Below are 21,373 nucleotides of genomic sequence, written 5' to 3'. Positions count from 1 at the left end.
TCTTTTATGAACAAGGCCTTGTCTTGCCATCTGTGAAAGGTGGCACCTCCGATGCTGCTATACTGGAGTGTCGACCTAGACTTTGTGCTCAAGTCTCGAGTGGAATGTGAACTCAACCTTCTGACTTGGGTGAGAGTTCTACCAACTGAGCCATGACTGACACCTGTACTGGACTAAACAGGAGCAAGGGTTCAAATCCTACCATGGCAGCTGGTGGAATATAAATTCAATTAATTGAAAGGTAGTCTCAGTAATAGTGTCATGAAACTCGTATCGATTGTTGTAAAAACCCATCTGGTTCACTAATGTCCTTTAGGGAAGGAAATCTCCCATCCTTACCTAGTCTGGCTGACATGTGACTCCAGACCCACAGCAATGTAGTTGACTCTTAACTGCCCTCTGGCCAAGCATGCCACTCAGTCGTCAAGGGCAACTAGGGATGGGCAGCAAATGCTGTCTTTGCCGGTAATGCCCACATCCCATGAAGGAATAAAAGAAAATATAGTGACGTCGTATCTCTCAAATTTGAGAGTATTCTGGAGAATACTTTTAGTATTTAGTATTGAGCTTTTAGTTGTGTACTGCTAATAAAACAGCCTGTTTTGTCCATAAGAAAAAACCTTGCCAAATGTCCAAACAACAAATATGAACAAAAAAGGAGGTTGAATGTCAAACGTCATTTGTTCTCCAGATCTGGCGAGTCTCTTCAGTGTGACAAGCGGTGTATCTCTTGGAATCTCTGACAGCTGGAGTCGGGGTAGAATCCATTTTTTTTTCTTGCTCATTTTAGTTATCCTTGATTGCATAGACATTGTGATGCTATTTATGTCGGGCTTAAATTTTAAATTTAGAAGTTTCTTCCTACTGTAGATGTTTTTCATCTTCAAAAAGTAGTTCTGTAAAATCAAACTTTTGAACCTACTGATAAATATTCCTTTTTTAAAACTTTTCTCACTTTATATTTCTGCTTGTTCTCTACTATAGGACCATATTGCAAATAAAATATATAAAATTTGGAAGTTAAAAATTGCCATATTTCTCAACAAATTTTAAGCTCTTGTCTGATGTAAAGCAGGGCACAGTAACCAGGTATAGTACTTAGACGTGACGATGGGAGTGAGAGTAACCACTCCATGGCAAGGGAATCTGACAAACCACTCTTAAGAAAAGCAAAGTGCGAAGGGAAAATAGAGGACAGTGAGAAAAACTGATAACCCATTTATTTGTGTTTGGCTGCATAAGTCACTCGATTTAGTAATGTCAGCGATGGCACACCGCTTGTCACACTGAAGAGACTCGCCAGATCTGGAGAACAAATGACGTTTGACATGAATCAGAAGTTATGAATTCAAGCACCACTAAAAACACTTCATATAATTTAGGTTAACACTCAGTGCATGAGCAGGGAGTGCTGCACTGACAGAGTTGCTGCTTTTCAGATAAGATGTTAAAACAATGTCTGCCCTTTCAGGTGAACATAAAAGATGCTATTCAAAGAACAGCAGCAATAACAGTTAGCCCTCAACCAACATCACCAAAATAGTCAAACATCCCATACAATGAATTACTTTGGAGTGCAGCCACTGTTAGGCAGGCAGATGTGGAAAACTTATTGCACACAAAGTCTGTTGTGTTATTGGCTCTTAACGCAAACAAAACAAACACTATATTCTTTCTTGAAGAATAACAGGATTCTAGGAGAGCTGTTCAATACATGTGCTACCTGCTGACTAACCTGCTGAAACTACTGTATCACATGTCAGAAATGCTCAGCATGTCAGGCAGCATCTGTGGAGAGGGAAGCAGAGTTAACATTTTCCGTTCTGTGACCTTTCATCTGAAAGGTGCGGCACAGTGGTTAGTACTGCAGCCTCACAGCTCCAGTGACCGGGGTTCGATTCTGGGTACTGTCTGTGCGGAGTTTGCAAGTTCTCCCTGTGACCGCGTGGGTTTTCACCAGGTGCTCCGGTTTCCTCCCACAGCCAAAGACTTGCAGTTTGATAGGTAAATTAGCCATTATAAATTGCCCGTAGTATAGGTAGGTGGTAGGGGGAAGGTGGGGATGTGAGAGGGTAATGGGATTAATGTAGGATTAGTATAAATGGGTGGTTGATGGTTGGCACAGACTCGGTGGGCCGAAGGGCCTGTTTCAGTGCTGTATCTCTAAATAAATAAATTATTTGAGTATTGCTGAATATTTCCAGCACTCTGTTTTTATTTCAGATTTCCAGCATCTGCAGTATTTTGCTTTTATATTACTGTATCACATGTTAACTTGTATCACTTACTGTGATGTATTCTAAACTATTTACATATTCAGTAATATGTTAATCAGTATTAAAGCAATTAAATTTCACAACATCCCTCTTTCCTTAAATAGAAAAGCTACATAAGTTATAAGCTATTGTTACAACCAGGTGAGAAAAGGGTCTAGGGTTCTCTCAGCCTTCACCTGCTCTTAGCGTAACAGAGTTTAATTTTAAACACACCATTTTTTTTTAAGCTTCCCCTTAGTGAATCCTTGTTCACTAACTTCCGATTATAAGACGAAGAAACTAGCCAAACAGGTTTTCTTAAGTTTAAAGAAAAAAGGTTGAACTTTATTTAACTTAAACTCTAATTTGGTTAATGCCTACGGATACGCGACGTGCCCACACTAGCATGCAAATGTGATACATGCAGATAGAGACAGAAAAGAGCAGAATAAATTAAAGTGGAAAAGTTTGAGGCAATATCTGAAGATGGTTTTGGTTACTGTTCTTCAAACTCACTGTAAATTGCTTTTCGTCGGGGCCCAGTATTCTCCTTGAACCTTGTTTGATGTAGGAGACTTTTCTCTCTTGAAGTTCATGTGTCCTCAGTGGTCCAGAGGCTTGTGAGAAAGAAATGGGAGCAGACAGGAGAGGTCTTCTTACTCCAGGAACTAACAGTCTTTCTCAGTTCAAACTGTTTGGACGGTTCAGACAAATCCAGGTTGCCAAGCAGGTTAGTCATGTGACTAGCTGGTAGGACCACGTCTGTTTGTGAATTCTCTTGTCTTAGCCAACCATGGAATGTCTCTTACACACAATATCTGGTGCTGGAAGTCCATTGTGGGTTAAACTGGAGCAGGGAATAGCCACTTTGTCCCTCCAAGCACTGTCTGTTAGTATTCAAATGTTTTTTTCCAGCCATGGCTGATCTGTTTAACAATTCATTTCCTCACACCAGCAACTGTTTAAAATCAATGTTCATGTGACACAATTAATGTGCCTCATTCTTGGCAGGTGGGTGGCCTGCATGACACTATGTACATAATGAAATAAGATCATTGTGAATAGTATTTGCATGTGTATGGGCTCTCGCATTAACTATTCAAGTGTCTCGGAAACGTAAGATGGTCTCCTGACTCAACCTGATATGGTAACAGTGAAACCTTGCTGAGATCTAGAATTGTCACTTCTTTTCTCTTGGCTCCTAGGTCTAGACTAACAGTTATCTTGTATTTGAGTATTGTACATGTCATCATCCTTAACTCCACTCTCAGAACTTGAATGTGAACATGTTCTTAAATGTTTGTCATGTGTGGATTTTCATTTTCTCTTGTCTTACCAGTAATTTATCTTGGACTGACGATTTGATCAGGCGATGACTTGGAAGAGTTGTCCTGACTTGCCTTTTGAACATGATTAGAATTAGAACATTACAGCGCAGTACAGGCCCTTCGGCCCTCGATGTTGCGCCGACCTGTGAAACCATCTGACCTACACTATTCCATTTTCATCCATATGTCTATCCAATGACCACTTAAATGCCCTTAAAGTTGGCGAGTCTGCTACTGTTGCAGGCAGGGCGTTCCACGCCCCTACTACTCTCTGAGTAAAGAAACTACCTCTAACATCTGTCCTATATCTATCTCCCCTCAACTTAAAGCTATCTCCCCTCGTGTTTGCCATCACCATCCGAGGAAAAAGACTCTCACTATCCACCCTATCTAACCCTCTGATTATCTTATATGTCTCTATTAAGTCACCTCTCCTCCTCCTTCTCTCCAACGAAAACAACCTCAAGTCCCTCAGCCTTTCCTCGTAAGACCTTCCCTCCATACCAGGCAACATCCTAGTAAATCTCCTCTGCACCCTTTCCATAGCTTCCACATCCTTCCTATAATGCGGTGACCAGAACTGCACGCAATACTCCAGGTGCGGCCTCACCAGAGTTTTGCAGAGCTGCAGCATGACCTCATGGCTCCGAAACTCGATCCCCCTACTAATAAAAGCTAACACACCATATGCCTTATTAACAGCCCTATTAACCTGGGTAGCAACTTTCAGGGATTTATGTACCTGGACACCAAGATCTCTCTGCTCATCTATACTACCAAGAATCTTCCCATTAGCCCAGTACTCTGCATTCCTGTTACTCCTTCCAAAGTGAATCACCTCACACTTTTCCGCATTAAACTCCATTTGCCATCTCTCAGCCCAGCTCTGCAGCCTATCTATGTCCCTCTGTACCCTACAACATCCTTCGGCACTATCCACAACTCCACCGACCTTCGTGTCATCCGCAAATTTACTAACCCACCCTTCTACACCCTCTTCCAGGTCATTTATAAAAATGACAAACAGCAGTGGCCCCAAAACAGATCCTTGCTGTACACCACTAGTAACTAAACTCCAGGATGAACATTTGCCATCAACCACCACCCTCTGTCTTCTTTCAGCTAGCCAATTTCTGATCCAAAGCTCTAAATCACCTTCAACCCCATACTTCCGTATTTTCTGCAATAGCCTACCGTGGGGAACCTTATCAAACGCCTTACTGAAATCCATATACACCACAGCCACTGCTTTACCCTCATCCACCTGTTTGGTCACCTTCTCGAAAAACTCAATAAGGTTTGTGAGGCACGACCTACCCTTCACAAAACCGTGCTGACTATCGCTAATGAACTTATTCTTTTCAAGATGATTATAAATCCTGTCTCTTATAACCTTTTCCAACATTTTACCCACAACCGAAGTAAGGCTCACAGGTCTATAATTACCAGGGCTGTCTCTACTCCCCTTCTTGAACAAGGGGACAACATTTACTATCCTCCAATCTTCCGGCACTATTCCTGTCGACAATGACGACATAAAGATCAAGGACAAAGGCTCTGCAATCTCCTCCCTGGCTTCCCAGAGAATCCTAGGATAAGTCCCATCTGGCCCAGGGGACTTATCTATTTTCACACTTTCCAAAATTGCTAACACCTCCTCCTTGTGAACCTCAATCCCATCTTTACTGGGTTTGGTAATCCCATATCTCGTGGTGTTGCTTGTGCGTTCAACATTGCTATTTGAATGTGTTGATTAGTCTCCTTACATTTCAAGATAAGTGACTCTACTGTCCGCACTATCCTTTCTGCTAGTCCATTTGACCTGCAGATAGTGTGGAGATGACGTAACAAGATTTACAGCCCATTTTACGCACATGTCTTGGAATGGGTTACTGATGTACTGTGGGCCATTTTATGACACTGTCTCCTCTGGGAAGCCAAAAAGACTGAGAACTGCACTCAGCGTTTTTGCGACCGATGCACTTGATGTATCCCTCCATGATGGGAAGTTTGGAGAAGTAGTCGGTAATAAGTCTGACAGGAAATAAATCAGTAGCTATTCTTGACCATGGATGTGATGGAACATCATGAGGATGGAGTGGCTCTTTGTGTTCACTCGGCTGATGCTCCTGTCATGCATCGCACATTGTCACTGCTCGTTCTATGTCGTTATTGATCCCTGGCCCATAAACTGTTCAATGCCCATGTGACCTTGATGTAATTGGGTAAGGATCTCTTGATGAAGAGTTTTTGGTATTAATACTTGTCTGCCCTTGAAAAAGACTCCATGTGATAACCCTTATTTGTCACAATATAGTCAAAGGTTCTGAGGTCTGTGGGAACATTTTGCATTGTATCTGGTCATCCACTGATGATGAGCTTCCGTAATGCCGAGGACAGGATCTCTGGAAGTCTCTCTCTGCAGCTCTTCATGTTTTTCTGTCCAAATCTCATTTGGTCAATGTTGTACACATCCAGTTCCACATCTACTTCGTCCTCTTGGACATCCAGTGGTATATCTTGCGCCCTCCTGGGGTTGGGTAGCCTGCTCAATGTGTCAGATGGAACTGTGAGGTTTCCTGGTTTGTACCACACCTCGCAATCATAACTCTATTTTGATTAGCAGTCTTTGGAGTCAAGGTTAGCTCCTGCCAAATCATTTCTAGCGACTTGCGATCAGTCTTGACAACCAAGTGTTTGTCAAATAGAATCTGCTAATAACCAAGATACTGCTTCTATGTTTGAATAGTTCTCCTGAGCGAGTGACAAACTTTTAGAACTGAATGCAATTGGCCTACCTTCCTGTAACAGACCTGCTCTGAGACCCTTTTGTGAAGATCTACTTTGAGTGTAGTTTATTTCCTTGGGTCATAGTATTGTAAGCATGCTACAACAGAAAGTGACAATTTTAACGAATCAATTGAATGCTGCTGATCTTCATGCCACAAGAATTACGTATCTTTCTTGAAAAGTTCACGTCGTGGTGCTTTCTCAGAGAAATTCGAGATAGGAACAGGAGTAGGCCATTCAGCCCATCGAGCCTGCTCCACCATTCAATACGATCATGGCTGATCCACTTTCAGTGCTTTTTTCCCACACTATACCCGTATCCCTTTATGTCATTGGTATTTAGAAATCTGTCAATCTCTACTTTAAACATACTCAATGACCAAGCTTTCACAGCCCTCTAGGGTAAAGAATTCCAAAGATTCACAACCCTCTGAGTAAAGAAATTTCTCCTCATCTGTGTCCTAAGTGACTTCCCCCTTATTTTGAAATTGGCTCTCCTGATTCTAGACTCCCCCAACCAGGGGAAACATCTTCGCTGCATCTACCCTGTCTATCCCTTTAAGTATGTTGTAGGTTTCAATGAGATCACCTCTCATTCTTTGAAACTCCAGAGAATACAGGCTCAGTTTCCCCAATCTCTCTTCAGAGGACAGTCCTGCCATCCTGGGAACAAGTCTGGAGAACCTTCGTTGCACTCCCTCAGGTAAGGGGACCAAACTGCACACGGTACTCCGGGTGCGGTCTAACCAAGGTTCTATACCATTAAAGTAAGACTTCACTACTCCCTGTACTTGTATCCTTTTGCAATGAAGGCTAACATACCATTAGCCTTCCTAATTGCTTGCTGCACCTGCATGTTAGCTTTCAGTGACTTATTGACAAGGACACCCAAGTCCCTTTGTACATCTACATTTTCTAATCTGTTACCATTTAGGAAATACTCTGCACATCTATTCCTCATACCAAAGTAGGTACCTTACATTTTTCTACATTTATATTCCATCTACCATATTCTTGCCCACTCACTAAGCCTGTCCAAATCCCTTGAGGCTGCTTTGCATCTTCCTCACAACACACATTCCCACCTAGTTTTGTGTCATCCGCAAACTTGGAAATACTACATTTGGTCCCCACATCCAAATCATTGATATATCTTGTGAACAGCTGGGTCCCAAGTACTGATCCTTGCAGTACCCCACTAGTCACAGCCTGCCAATGCGAGAATGACTTACTTATTCCTGCTGTTTTCTGCGTGTTAACCAATCCTCAATCCATGCCAGTATATTACCTCATCCCATGTGCTTTAATTTTCCTAACCAACCTTCTGGGGAGGCATTTTATCAAAAGCCTTCTGAAAATCCAAGTATACTACATCCACCAACTCCCCTCTATCAATTCTGTTAGTAACATCCTCAAAAAGCTCAACAGGTTCGTCAAACATGATTTTCCTTTCATAAATCCATGTTGACTATGCCCAAGTAGATCATTATTATCCAAATGTCCATTTACCTCATCCTTTAGAATAGATTCTCGCATTTTCCCAATGACTGATGTAAGGCTAACAGGTCTGTAGTTCCCTATTTTCTCTCTCCCTCCCTTGCATAGTGGGGTGACTTTTGCGACCTTCCAATCTGCAGGACCTGTTCCAGAATCTATAGAATTCTGGCAGATGATCACCAGTACATCAATTATCTCCATCCTCTTTCAACACTCTGGGATGCAGAATATCAGATCTCGAGGACTTATCAACCTTCAGCCCCATTAATTTCTCCAATACAACCTTCTTTCTAATACTAGTTTCCTTCAATTCCTCATTCTCCCTAGTCCCTTGGATCTCTAATTCTGGGAGATTTCTTGTATCTTCCTCTGTGAAGACAGACACAAAGTAATCATTTAGCTTCTCTGCCACTTCTCAATCCCCCATTATAAATTCTCCAGGCTCTGCCTGTAATGGACCCACATTTGTCTTAGCCAAACGTTTCCTTTTTACGTACCTATAGAAGCTTTTACAGTATTTTTTTTGCTGTTATTCCCCCTTTCTTTATCAGTATCCTGGTCCTGTTTTGCTGTATTCTTAAAAAAAAAAAAAAATTCCTCCCAATCCTCAGGTTTACTATTTCTGGCAACTTTACAGGCCTTTTTTAAAAATCTTATACAATCCTTAACTTCCTTTGTTAGCCATGGTTGACTGCCTTTTCTTTTTGGGTTTCCTAGTACTGTTAATGTTAATTAATAAAGCACTGTAATCCATCGCCAAGCCTTTGAGTCATAGAGTTGTGTTACAACAAAATCGTATTGCTGAGTTATGCTAGTTTTGTAAAATCTGAATGTAATCCACTGATGCTGCTTTGTTGACAACTAGTCCAAAATAACTACGCTCTCTAGAAAAAACACAAAACATGCGTATTTTGCACTGATTATTTTGAGTTATCTTTAGCTACAGTTGCTTTATTTCGTATGTCTGACTTAATTAGCTGACAGATGGTGGTGAATTTAATTTAGTTATCATTCCCTTTGCCTTTTGTTCCATGACAGCTTTATCATTTAATCTCTCGCGCCTAATCTACCATTTTTCTGCCTTTACACATGCTACGGTGATGGAAAGACTCTTCTGCGACAGCAAAAATTAACAGAGGAAACTCGACCATTAAGGACCATCAAAAATAGGAGCAGAAGTGGGTCATGTGGTTCCTCGAACCTGGTCTGCTATTTAATAAGATCATCTGCTTCAGCTACACCTTCCCGCACTATTCTCAGATTCCTTAATTGTCTGAGTATCTAAAAATCTATGAATTTCTCACTTGAATATGCTCAACAACTGTGTCTCCACAGCTCTCTGCGGTAGAGCATTCTTGAGGTTCACAACTCCTGAGTGAAGAAGTTTTTCCTGATCCCTGTTCTAAATGGCCGACTCTTATTCTGAGACTGCGACACCAACTACAACCACCCCCCTCCGCACCCCAATTCCCGACCAAATCTGGACTCATCAACCAAGGGAGCCATCCTCCCAGCATCTACCCTGTCAAGCACCTGAAGAACTTTCTGTATTTCAGTGGGATCACCTCTCATTCTTCTTACGCTGCTGTATGAACTATTGCTTGAACAATATTAGAACAGAAGCAAAATACTTTGGATGCTAGAAATCTGAAATATAAACAAAGTGCTGGAAGTGCTCAGCAGGTGTGGCAGTATCTGTGGAGAGAGAGAGAGAAACCGTTAATGTTTCAGGTTGCTGACCTTTCATCAAAACTAGCAAAGGTTAAAAATGTGATGGGTTTTGAGCAAGTGAGGGGTGGGGCGGGGGGGGTGGGGAGAAGTGGGAAGAACAGCATAAGGAAAGGTGATGGGGCGCGAGAGATTAAATGATAAAACTGTCATGGGACAACAGGCAAAGGGAATGGTAATAATTGTAGTAAAATACAAAGCATTTTTCCAGAGAGCATATTAATGGCAGACTAATGAACAGCTATGGCCAAAAGCAAAGACCGGAAAAACAAATTGAAGACCAGCACATGTTTAAAAAGAAAATCAAAATGGTGGTCATGGTCTGAAATTGTTGAACTCCGTGTTGAGTCCAGAAGGCTGTAAAGTGCCTAATTGGAAGATGAGGTGCTGTTTCTCGAGTTGCGTTGAGCTTCACTGGAACACTCTAGCAGGCCAGGGACAGGAATGTGGGCATGAGAGCAAGGTGGTGAATTAAAATGACAAGCAACCGCAAGCTCGGAGTGATGCTTGTGGACCGAGCAGAGGTGTTCTGCAAAATGGCCACCCAATCTGCGTTTGGTCACCCCAATGTAGAGGAGAGTGCATTTTGAGCAGCAAATACAGTATACTAAATTGAAACAAGCCCAAGTAAATTGCGGCTTCATCTGGAAGGAGTATTTGAGGCCTTGGATAGCGAGCAACGAGGAGGTTAAAGGGCTGGTGTTACACCTGCTGCAGTTGCATGGGAAGATGCTGAGGCACAAGGATGAGGTGTCGGGGGGTAATGGAAGAGTGCACCGGGGTGATGGAAGAGTGCACCAGGGTGCCGCGGAGGGAATGGTCCCTCCGTAATGCTAACCGGAGGGGTGGAGAAGATGTGCTTGGTGGTGGCATCATGCTGGAGATGGCGGAGGATGATTCTTTGGATGTGGAGACTTGTGGGGTGGAAAGTGAGGACAAGGGGAACCCTGTCGCAGTTCTGGGAGGCAGGGCAAGGAGTGAGAGCAGAAGTGCGGGAAATGGGTCAAACAGTCAAGGGCCCTATCCATCGCAGTGGCGAGGAATCCTCGTTTGAGGATAAAGGAAGGTTGCTTCATCAGAGCAGATGTGACCGAGATGGAGAAACTGGGAGAATGGAATGGAATCCTTAGAGGAAACATGATCTGAGGCAATGTAGTCGCGGGTAGCTGTGGGTGTCAGGCTTATAAATAAATATTAGACAGCCTGTCCCCAAAAATGGAGACAGAAGTTGAGGAAGGGAAGTGAAGTGTCGGAGATGGACCATCTGAAGGTAAGAGACGGCTGAAAATCGGAAGCAAAGTTGGTTCTTGGGAATGAGGTGGACCAAGTGGATCAAGTTTCAGTAGGGGAGCATGTCGGGGACAGTGATCATTGTATCATAAGGTTTAGGCTGACTATGGAAAAGGACAAAGAGCAATCCAGGGTAAAAATAATTAAGTGGAGGAAGTCCAACTTCAGTGGGGTAATAATATAGCTGGGGCGAATAAATTGGAGTCAAAAGTTGGCGGAAAAACCAGTAGCTGAACAATGGGCTACCTTCAAAGAAGAGATAATTCGGACACAGTCAAGGTATGTTCCCTTGAAGGGGAAAGGTAGGGCAAACAAACCTAGAGCTTCCTGGATGACAAAAGAGGTAGAGATTAAGGTAAATATGAAAAAGTGTGCTTATGACAGATGTCAGGTAGAAGATACTAATGAGAACCGGCTGAATATAGAGGGGAACTGAAAAAGCAAAGAGAGCATGAAAAGAGATTGGCTGCTAACATTAAAGGGAATCCCAAAGTTTTCTATAGACATAAATGGTAAAAGGAGAAGTGGTGCCGATAGGGACCGTAAAGGGAATTTGCACGTGGAGGCAGAGGGCATAGCTGAGGTATTAAATGAATACTTTGCATCTGTCTTTACTAAGGAAGAAGATGCAACTCAGGCAATGGAGAAAAGGAGGTAATTCAGACACTAGAGGGGTTTAAAATTGACAGAGGATGTATTTGATAGGTTGTCTGTACCAAAGTGGTTAAAGCACCAGGACCTGATGCGATGCATCCAAGGATACTGAGGGAAGTGAGGGTGGCAATCGCGGAGGCACTGGCCATAATTTTTCAGTCTTCCTTAGACTCTGGTAGTGCCAGAGGACTGGAGAATTGCCAATGTTATGCCCCTGTTCAAAAAAGGGTGTAAGGATAAGCCCAGCAACTACAGGCCAGTCAGTTTAACTTGGTGGGGAAACTTCTAGAAAAAATAATTCGAGAAAAAGCTAATAATCACATGGACAAATGCAGGTTAATGAAAGCCAGCATGAATTTATTAAGGGGAAATCATGTTTATTTAACTTGGAGTTTTTGAGGAGGTAACACAGTTGATGAGGGCAATGCAGTTGATGTGGTGTACATGGACTTCCAAAAGGTTTTTGATACAGTGCCACACAACACACTTGTGAGCAAAGTTATAGCTCATGGAGACGGGAAACAAAGAGTAGTGGTTAATGGATGTTTTTCGGGCTGGAGGAAGGTTTGTAGTGGAGTTCCCCAGGGGTCAGTGTTGGGACCCTTGCTTTTCCTGATATATATTCATGACCTACACCTTTGTGTACAGGGCACAATTTCAAAGTTTGCAGATGATACGAAACTTGGAAGCATTGTGAACTGTGAGGAGGATAGTGTAGAAGTCCAAAAGGACATGGATAAGTTGGTGGAATGGACAGACAGGTGGCAGATGAAGTTCAATGCAGAGAAATGCAAAGTGATTCAGTTTGGTAGGAAGAACATGGAGAGGAAATATAAAAGAAAGGGTACAATTCTAAAGGGGGTGCAGGAGCAGAGGGACCTGGGTGTATATGTGCATAAGTCATTGAAGGTGGCAGGACAGGTTGAGAGCGCAGTTAATAAAGCATACAGTATCCTGGGCTTTATTGATAGGGACATAGAGTACAAGAGCAAGGGAGTTGTATTGAACTTGTATAAAGTGCAAGTTCAGCCTCAGCTGGAGTATTGTGTCCAGTTCTGGGCGCCTCACTTTAGGAAAGACGTGACAGCTTTGGAGAGAGTAGAGAAACTGTTCCCACTTGTGAAAGGATCGAGAATGAGAGGGCATAGATGTAAAGTATTTGGTAAGAGAAGCAAAAATGACAGGAGGAAAAACCTTTTCACGTAGAGTGGTTAAGGTCTGGAATGCACTGTCTGAGACTGCGGTGGAGGTAGGTTCAATTGAAGCTTACAAAGGGGAATTAGACTGTTATATGACGAGGAAGAATGTGCAGGGTTATGGGAAGAAGGCAGGGGAATGGAACTGAGTAAATTGCTCTTTCGGAGAGCCAGTGCGGACACGATGGGCCAAATGGCCGCCTGCACTGTAATGATACTGTGATTTTTGTAAATGGTCCAGGAATTGGAGGAAAGTGATCTTTGTTCACTCTGTGCTGAGCTCTCATTGAGGACCAAATACAGTGGACCACCATGGTCAATAAGTCTAGACTGTGAATGCAAGAATATATACATTAAATTTCTATAAGTGAGGAAATTAGGATGTAATAAAATAAACTTGTATTTAAAGTTGCATTATTAGTAATACTCAACAAGCCTTGGTTTGGGAAGAAAACATTTTGAGTCATTAAAATATCAATGTTCTGCTATTCCTTCCTTCCTACTGCCACAGTAAAGAGAAAAAGTGGTAAAGAATGTCTTTTACTTGTGTCCTGGCAAGCTTGAGGGGCTTTCGTATTGACTAGTGTCAGAGAAAGGTGTTGGCCAAGCCTGCTAGTACTGCACATCCTAATCGTAATGGCCTTTTTTTAATCATTAATGGGATGTGGGAGTCGCTGGCTAGGCCAGCATTTATTGCCCATCCCTAATTGCTCTTGAGAAAGTGGTGGTGAGCTGTCGTCTTGAACCGCTACCGTCCATGTGTGGTAGGTACACCCACAGTGCTGTTAGGAAGAGTGTTCCAGGATTTTGACCCAGCGACGGTGAAGGAGCAGTGATTATAGTTCCAAGTCAGGATGGTGTGCGGTTTGGAGGAGAAATTGCAGGTGGTGGTGTTCCTATGCAACTGCTACCCTTGTCCTTCCAGGTGGTCAAGTTTCTGGGTTTGTAAGGAGCCTTGATGTGTTGTTGCAGTGCATCTTGCAGATGGTACACACTGCTGCCACTGTGTATTGATGGTGAAGGGAGTGAATGTTTGTGGATGGGGTGCCAATCAAGCGGGCTGCTTTGTCCTGGATGGTGTCGAGCTTCCTGAGTGTTGTTGGAGCTGCACTCATCCAGGCAAGTGGAGAGTATTCCATCATACTCCTAACTTGTGCCTTGTAAGGTGGTGGACAGGCTTTGTGGAGTCAGGAGGTGAGTTACTCGCCGCAGGATTCCTAGCCTCTGACCTTCTCTTGTAGCCACGGTATTTATATGGCTACTCCAGTTCAGTTTGTGGTCAATGGTAACCCCCTGGATGATAGTGGGGGATTCAGCAATGGTAATGCCATTGAATATCAAGGGGAAATAGTTAGATTCATTTTTGTTGGAGATGGTCATTGCCTGGCACTTGTTGCTGCAAATGTTACTTGCCAAATATCAGCCCAAGCCTGGATATTGTCCAGATCTTGCTGCATTTCTACACAGACTGCTTCAGTATCTGAGGAGTCGCGAATGTTGCTGAACATTGTGCAATCATCAGCGAACATCCCCACTTCTGACCTTATGATTGAAGGAAGGTCATTGATGAAGCAGCTGAAGATGGTTGGGCCTAGGACACTACCCTGAGGAGCTCCTGCAGTGATGGCCTGGAGCTGAGATGCTAGACCTCCAACAACCACAACCATCTTCCTTTGCGCTAGCTACGATTCCAACCACTGGTGAGTTTTCCCCTGATTCCCATTGACTCCAGTTTTACTCGGGCTCCTTGATGCTATACTCTGTCAAATGCTGCCTTGATGTCAAGGACTGTCACTCTCACCTCACCTTATGCTTGGGATGCAACAGTCAACATAGACCCAAAACCGTGCAGTCCCATACGACTTGCTCCTTTTTTAATTCATTTTATGGAGTGTGGACATTACTGGCAAGGCCAGCATTTGTTGCCCATCCCTAATTGTCCTTGACGAGCTGTTGCCTTAAAGTGCTGCAGTCCATTTGGTGTGATTTTAAAGGAAGAGCAAAGCATGGCAGTCATCCTCCCTAGGTAGGAAGCAAACAACTTGGCAATAAAGTGCCTTTTAGACAGGTCTTGTCCACTTGAACTTTTCCAGCTCACCCTCTCTCCTAATCTCTCGACTTGAACCAACCTGAACTTACCATTCTACTATGAGCCATTTCAAACACGGTGCATCCTCTCGTTTCAGCTACTTTAAGTCACTTCTTAACATTCCCTTCTGAAATCCAGATAAGATAATTTATCTTTGGGCCATTGTTCCTCTTCCGTTTAATGCTAGTTAATGGTCATTTTCAACTGAATTCCATTATAAATGCTGCATATTGAAATTTGATGGAAGGCTATGAACATTTTACAAACAAAGACTATCAGATTAACTTTATATTGCATTGATCTGTTGGAATCAGCCAGGTTTTTCAATACAGTATACTATGAGGCTTGCATGAGGGCAAGAGGTTGGAGGTCAAGTTGACGGACCTAATCTAAAATTGTAATAGTTAAGCAAAATAGAAAGATTGAGACAACATTCGGGTGAATATTACCTGCTAATAAGGACACATTACTAGCATAGTCATCGGAATGAATGCATCCTAATTACTCAACTAATGCTAAAATATTTGCTATCTGATGCCTGATCAAGTAGTTATAAAATTAAACCTGTTGTAAACTGGATTGTGGGAAAGACTTTGAGGAGGGAAGGCATCCAGCCAATCGAGATGCATCAGAAGGGAACTCTCAATTCTTTGATTTCTCTTGTACCATTCTTGTTATCAGCATAGGGGACATGCGTGCTTAAAGTTCAGTAAACTACCTTCATTTTGGTAGGTAGCTCCCAGACCGCATGCCCTACTTTATAAATAGAGTAATATTAAAACTTGTAGGTATAATTTTGGGAAAATTTTCCTTCACCCCTTGTTTCTCTTTCTCTTCACCCTTGTGATCATTTAATTTCCTTGCAACAAGTTAGAGTACTGTTTTCTGGAAACATCAGAATCCCATTAAATTACAGCAGAATTGAAGCGAGTGAAGTAGGTCTTGATCATGTGGTGATAAAACTGTTGTAAATGGAACATTGTAGCTGGGGTTCAACCTCAACAATATCAAAAACCCATGTAAAGCCCTGCTAGTAATGGAGACAACAGGGAATTCAAATTGACCATTGAATTGCTCTCATTTTGTTGGAATTTGTATTCGTTGACATAGGAAAATATCCAACATCGAGAAAACCACTTGAAAACAGATCCCATTTGTGATGCAAATTTTAATGGGAGTAGTTGAATCTGGTCAATGTTCACTCCTACTTGTTATATTTGCTTTTGGGAATGTGCTTTTGCGATACTGGGAAAGCAGTATTCATTGCCCATTCCCAATTGTTCTGAGAACTTTGAGTGAACTGTAGTCTGGGATTGTATTCACATGTAGGGTAGGGTCAGTTAGTTTCCTTTCCTGAAGGAAGTTAGGGTTTTTACAATTCAGTATCTGATTTCATTGTCATTCTCTGAAGTTAGACCCTAAATTACCAGATTTATTAAGTTTTATTTCACAACTTGCCATGGCATAGTTTGAGTTCATGACTTCTGGGTTGCTAGTGCCATAACTACTGGGCTACTGTACTGTACATCTACCAGAGGAGTTAATATACTTTTACTGGTCTTAATGAATTTCTCAAGGGCTTTACTGTGCTTCGTTAAATATGGTGAATATGAACTGAAATACAAAATACAAAGCCCCGCTGGAATAATAAAGTGCTTCCCAGGGTTTTACTTTGTGCCTCGGGTCTTGATCATAAAACACCAGAAGCTTACTGGAACAATTTGCTATAAAATGTTGTATATGCTGACTTTGAGTTCTGCAGAGATCTAGTATTCACTCCTAAGATAATTTACTACTGAATGATGTAATTTTCCTCAATAGTACAGGGCCTATCTGCTTAGGGTTAAACTATGTCAGGACTTAAGATTTTGAAGAAAAACTTGCTTCCAAAAATCCCTGCTGAAACCCATCCATGGCAACAGAAAGTACAGATTCTTGTGCTTTATGGTCGTTAAAAACGCACATGCATATTGATCCAATGTGCATGGAACAGTTTTTTTAAAAAAGCTTAGCTTTTAGCCCAGCAAAAAGAAAACATGTTTGAGATTGTATAATATTGACTTTATTTTGGAGCACATGGGGCTTTGTAGGTTGCATCTTATGAAAACTGGCAGCTTATTGAGATTAGCAGAGTTTTAGAGTCATAGTCATACAGCATAGAAACAGGCCCTTCGGCCCACTGCGTCCATGCTGACCATAATGCCTATCTATACTAATCCCACCTGCCTACATTAATTCCATATCCCTCTATGCCTTGCTCATTCAAGTACCTGTCCAGATACCCACTATTCTTTGTGTGAAATATTTACCCCTTTGATCCCCTTTAAACCTTCTCGCTCTCACCTTAAATCTATGCTCCCTAGTTTTAGTCACCCTACCATGGGAAACAGACTCTGGCTATCTACCCTATCTATGCCTCTCGTAATTTTATATACCTCTATCATGTCCCCTCTCAGCCTCCTTCGCTCCTGGGAAAACAGACCCAGCCTATCCAATCTCTTTATAACTCAAGCCCTCCAAACCAGGCAACATCCTTGTGAATCTTTTCTGCACCCTCTCTAGCTTAGTCACATCTTTCCTGTAGTGCAGCAACCAGAACTGTAAATGCGGCCTCACCAACATTATGTACAAATGTAACATGACGTTCTAACTCTTGTACTCAATACCTCGGCCGATGAAGGCAAGCATGCCATACGCCGCCTTCACCACCCTGTCTACCTGTGTTGCCACTTTCAGGGAGCTATGTACTTGCACCCCAAGGTCTCTCTGCTCAACAACACTCCCCAGGGCCCTGCCATTCATTGTGTCCTGCCCTGGTTTAACTTCCCAAAATGCATCACTTCACATTTGTCTGTGTTAAATTCCATTTGCCAATCCCTTGCCCACTTTCCTGGTTGATCTATATCCTGTTGTAACCTTAGACAACCTTCTTCACTGTCCACTATACCACCAATTTTGGTGTCATCTGCAAACTTACTAATCATGCCCCCTACATACATATCCAAGTCATTAATATATGACAAACAGAGGGCGCAGCACCAATCCCTGTTTAAAAAGCCCCAGAATATAATAGAAATCTTTTTTGGTAAAATGCCATATCAGAATTGGGTGTCTCTCTCTCTCTCTTTAAAAAATAGCTGGTTGATTTTAAAAAATGGTTGGGTGTCAGAATTGGCTGTCTCACTCAATTGACACAAATGGATGAAGTTGTAATTCAGGTTGTCTACAAGCACTTGAAACTCTTGACTCCACAGCAAAATGCAGTATCCACAAGCTGGCCTATATCTTCTGTGAATTGAAAATACCCCATTATGTATGACATGAATGGGTGTAAAGTGTTGCAGGATTATCCAGAATGCTTTTACCTCTATTTCCCACTGGAAAGTGCATGGTTTGCCCTGTACCATCCTGAAACATGGAAAACGGCATATTGTTTGGCTGCTATTCAGGCTAAAACTAATTGAATTTATTTATAAGCATTGATAATTACGCAAAAGAATATTTAAAAAAAAAGAAAATTCTTTTAAAATCTAAACTCATTCATGACTTGAAATTTGTTTGAAGAAATTTTAACACAGTCCAAGAGTCATGATTTATAGCGCTGTCAGGCTTTCATAGACTTGCCAATGTTGTACCTCTATGTGGGTGAGGCAGTATTCCTGTGCATCTTAGGGAGTTAAGTCACATTAGACTCAACTGAAACTGAATCATAAGTTACTAAATTCAACCCCTCGAGCCTGTTCTGCCATTCAGTTTGATCATTGTTGATCTGTACCTCAACTCTATTTATCCACATTTGTTCCATATCCTTTGATACGCTTGCTGAACAAAAAATCTAACCGATGGTCTTAAAATCCAGGCTTAGTACTTCAGATGGCGTCTGATCAAGGCTTTGTAGAACTGAAGTATTAATTCCTCACTAAAATAAAAGCAAAATACTGTGGATGCTGGAAATCTGAAATAATAACAAGAAATGCTGGAAATACTCAGTAGGTCTGGCAGCATCTGTGGAGAGAGAAGCAGAGTTAATGTTTCAGGTCAGTGACCCTTCTTCAGAACTGGCAAATATTAGAAATGTGAAAGGTTATAAGCAAGTAAAGTGGGGGTGGGGCAAGAGATAACAAAAGAGAAGGTGTAGATAGGACAAGGTCACAGAATAGCTGACCAGAAGGTCATGGAGCAAAGGCAAACAATATGTTAATGGTGTGTTGAAAGACAAAGTATTAGTGCAGATAGGGTGTTAACGGACTGAAAATTGAACAGCCGCAAGTACAAACATGAAATAAAACAGTGGGTAAGCAAACTGAACAAACTAAAATGAAACAAAATAAAACAAACACAAAAAAAAAGAAAAATTAACTAAAAATAAAAGTAAAATGGGGGGCCTGTCATGCTCTGAAATTATTGAACTCAATGTTCAATCTGGCAGTCTGTAGTGTGCCCCACCTGAGTTCCTTTGTACCCAATGGTTATGCCTGAATTATGCTGAATCTTTGCACTGATGCTTTTACTCTGGCACATTGCAGTCCACTGCTTCCCATTGGGAAGATAAGTGTTAAAACAGCCATAAATTTTGGTTTAATTACCATTTCAGAAAATTGTGTCCCTTTATTTAAAATGCGCAAACGATATAAAGTGCTTTTCTCTCTGTTCCTGAGTAATGGTACATTGAGCACATGGAGCAGTGTACAGCTTGGGGGCCTCATTAATCAGTTAATTTGAAAGAATTACTGCAATCTACAATTCTAACTCTTCGGCTGAATGTGGAAGAAAGGAAATGGAATGGGAGCCAACTGTATTTCAAAAAGCTGCTATTCAAGTCACTACTTTTCCTATTCAGCTTGTTACTGGCAAGTGAGGAGGGGTTGAAGGGCTTCTCTTTTCCCTCTACTTGTTTGACCACAGCAGATTTAATTCATAAAGTGAATGTATTGGCCAATTCAGTAGGTGTTTAGTTCTTGTTATGATCGCAGCATGTAAGCTCACAGGTTTTCTTGAGTTTAACAAAGAAAAAGGTTAACTTTATTGTACCTAAACCGAACTAATAAAAATAATAAACAATGCGCCAACTTTCACTAACACACTCACGCTAGAGGTTTGCGCGCGCACACACACACACATAGGTTACAGAGTGGGGAAAGATAGATTAGTTGAGTTAGAGTCCATAGTAAAAAGGGGTGTACAGTCTGTGGCACTTGGTGATTCAGCTGACTTTTCGCTGAATTCAGTGGTCCTGAGGCTTTTAGTTTAAAGAGCTAAATGACTGGTTCGGTGGGTTTGTTGGAGATAGCAATGCGGATGATTTCCTCAACGACGTTTTTGATTGTAGCCAGAGGATACAAAGGTGGTCAGTCAACAGTAAGGATTTTAAAGCTTTCAAGCTGGAATGGAGAGATGGAGGGAGAGAGAGAGACCCCCCACTCGGGTCTGCATGTACAATGTCTAATTTCCCTCACACTTCAGTGTCCAGTTGTTTCTTCTCGCTCTGCTACAGGAAGACTCGAGCTTAAAACCACAGATGGGGAGGAGCTTGTCACATGATAGTCACTGTGATTCAAAACATAGCCAGCAGTATTTCTCTCTTGCCAAAAAGATAAAAGAACAAGCAGTTCCCTTAAACTTCCTGGGGCATGAGCAGACATTTTGTCTCCCTCCTCACCAGCATTGTAGTGTAGGTGGCCATTTTAAGCTGCCACAAAGTCATCCTTGTAGCTTTTCTTTGTTAAATGTCTTAAATATAAATTCAGATCTCCAGTCAGTGGATTAAAGAAAATTATCATTCAACAAAGCACATTGGCGTAGTACCTTCCCACCATGCGGAATTAAATGTGACAACAGGAACGTTTCATTGAGGTCACAAATTAATAAGAAACTGTACACATATACACATCAGTCTCTCATTTTTATTCCGGGGTTGGGCACGAGCACAACTGGGGAGCTCCAGCTGCTTTGACTGGGCTCAATCAGCTTGTGCTCCAGCATATACTGAATTTCCTTGTATATTTTCACAATACCTTTCTTTACCAGTTTCTCTGTAATGAACTCAACCCTGGATTCAGGGTTATTCATAATTTTGGAAGATCATCCAGTGCTTTTTGTACATATTTTTTTCTGTGCTGCACCAGGCCAACATCTTGCTTTGCAGAGCATGTTTGCAAACCAATTGTCACCTAGTAAAACAGTAACTTCATTTGTGTGGATTAGCTGTCCTGGTATAAATGCAAGTGGGCCAAATGGTACCATAACATCATACGGCACTTTTGTCAGGCAAAGTTTTAAGCCTGCCTTGAAGTACTTCACAGTCAGTTTACATTTGAACCCAGTGCTGATTTTTTTCCTTGCAGCTTGAGACCACCTATCAGTTTTGTCCTGCATCACTTCCTGTTGTACCAGCTCATCCAGCCTCGCCCACAAACCCTCCTCAGTTCGGATACTTGACTTGCGGTTGCTGCCACCATCACTACCCTCCAAATCTGCCACAAAACCTTTTTGGGCTTAGGGTTTTCCTTTGCCTTGAGTTTTCCTGTGTCTCTCTTCAGAATCTAA

General features: G+C 42.0%; 1 protein-coding gene across 8 annotated transcripts in view; it reads left to right on the top strand.

The window, feature by feature from the left end:
* LOC137369810 (protein tyrosine phosphatase type IVA 3-like) overlaps positions 1-21,373 on the top strand; it is a 246,789-nt gene that overhangs the window by 145,505 nt on the left and 79,911 nt on the right. Inside the window, exon 1 of one of the 8 annotated variants that reach the window (XM_068031350.1) lies at positions 739-757. The exons of the other annotated variants lie outside the window; for them this stretch is intronic. The gene's annotated coding sequence lies outside the window, so the exon portion shown is untranslated. Of the gene's footprint in view, positions 1-738; positions 758-21,373 lie in introns of those variants that run through there. 8 annotated transcript variants of the gene reach the window in all.

This window comes from Heterodontus francisci, chromosome 5, assembly GCF_036365525.1.
Source record: "Heterodontus francisci isolate sHetFra1 chromosome 5, sHetFra1.hap1, whole genome shotgun sequence".
Lineage (NCBI taxonomy): Eukaryota > Metazoa > Chordata > Chondrichthyes > Heterodontiformes > Heterodontidae > Heterodontus > Heterodontus francisci.
Note: the sequence above shows the minus strand (reverse complement) of the source record. Positions and strands in the feature narration are given on the sequence as shown.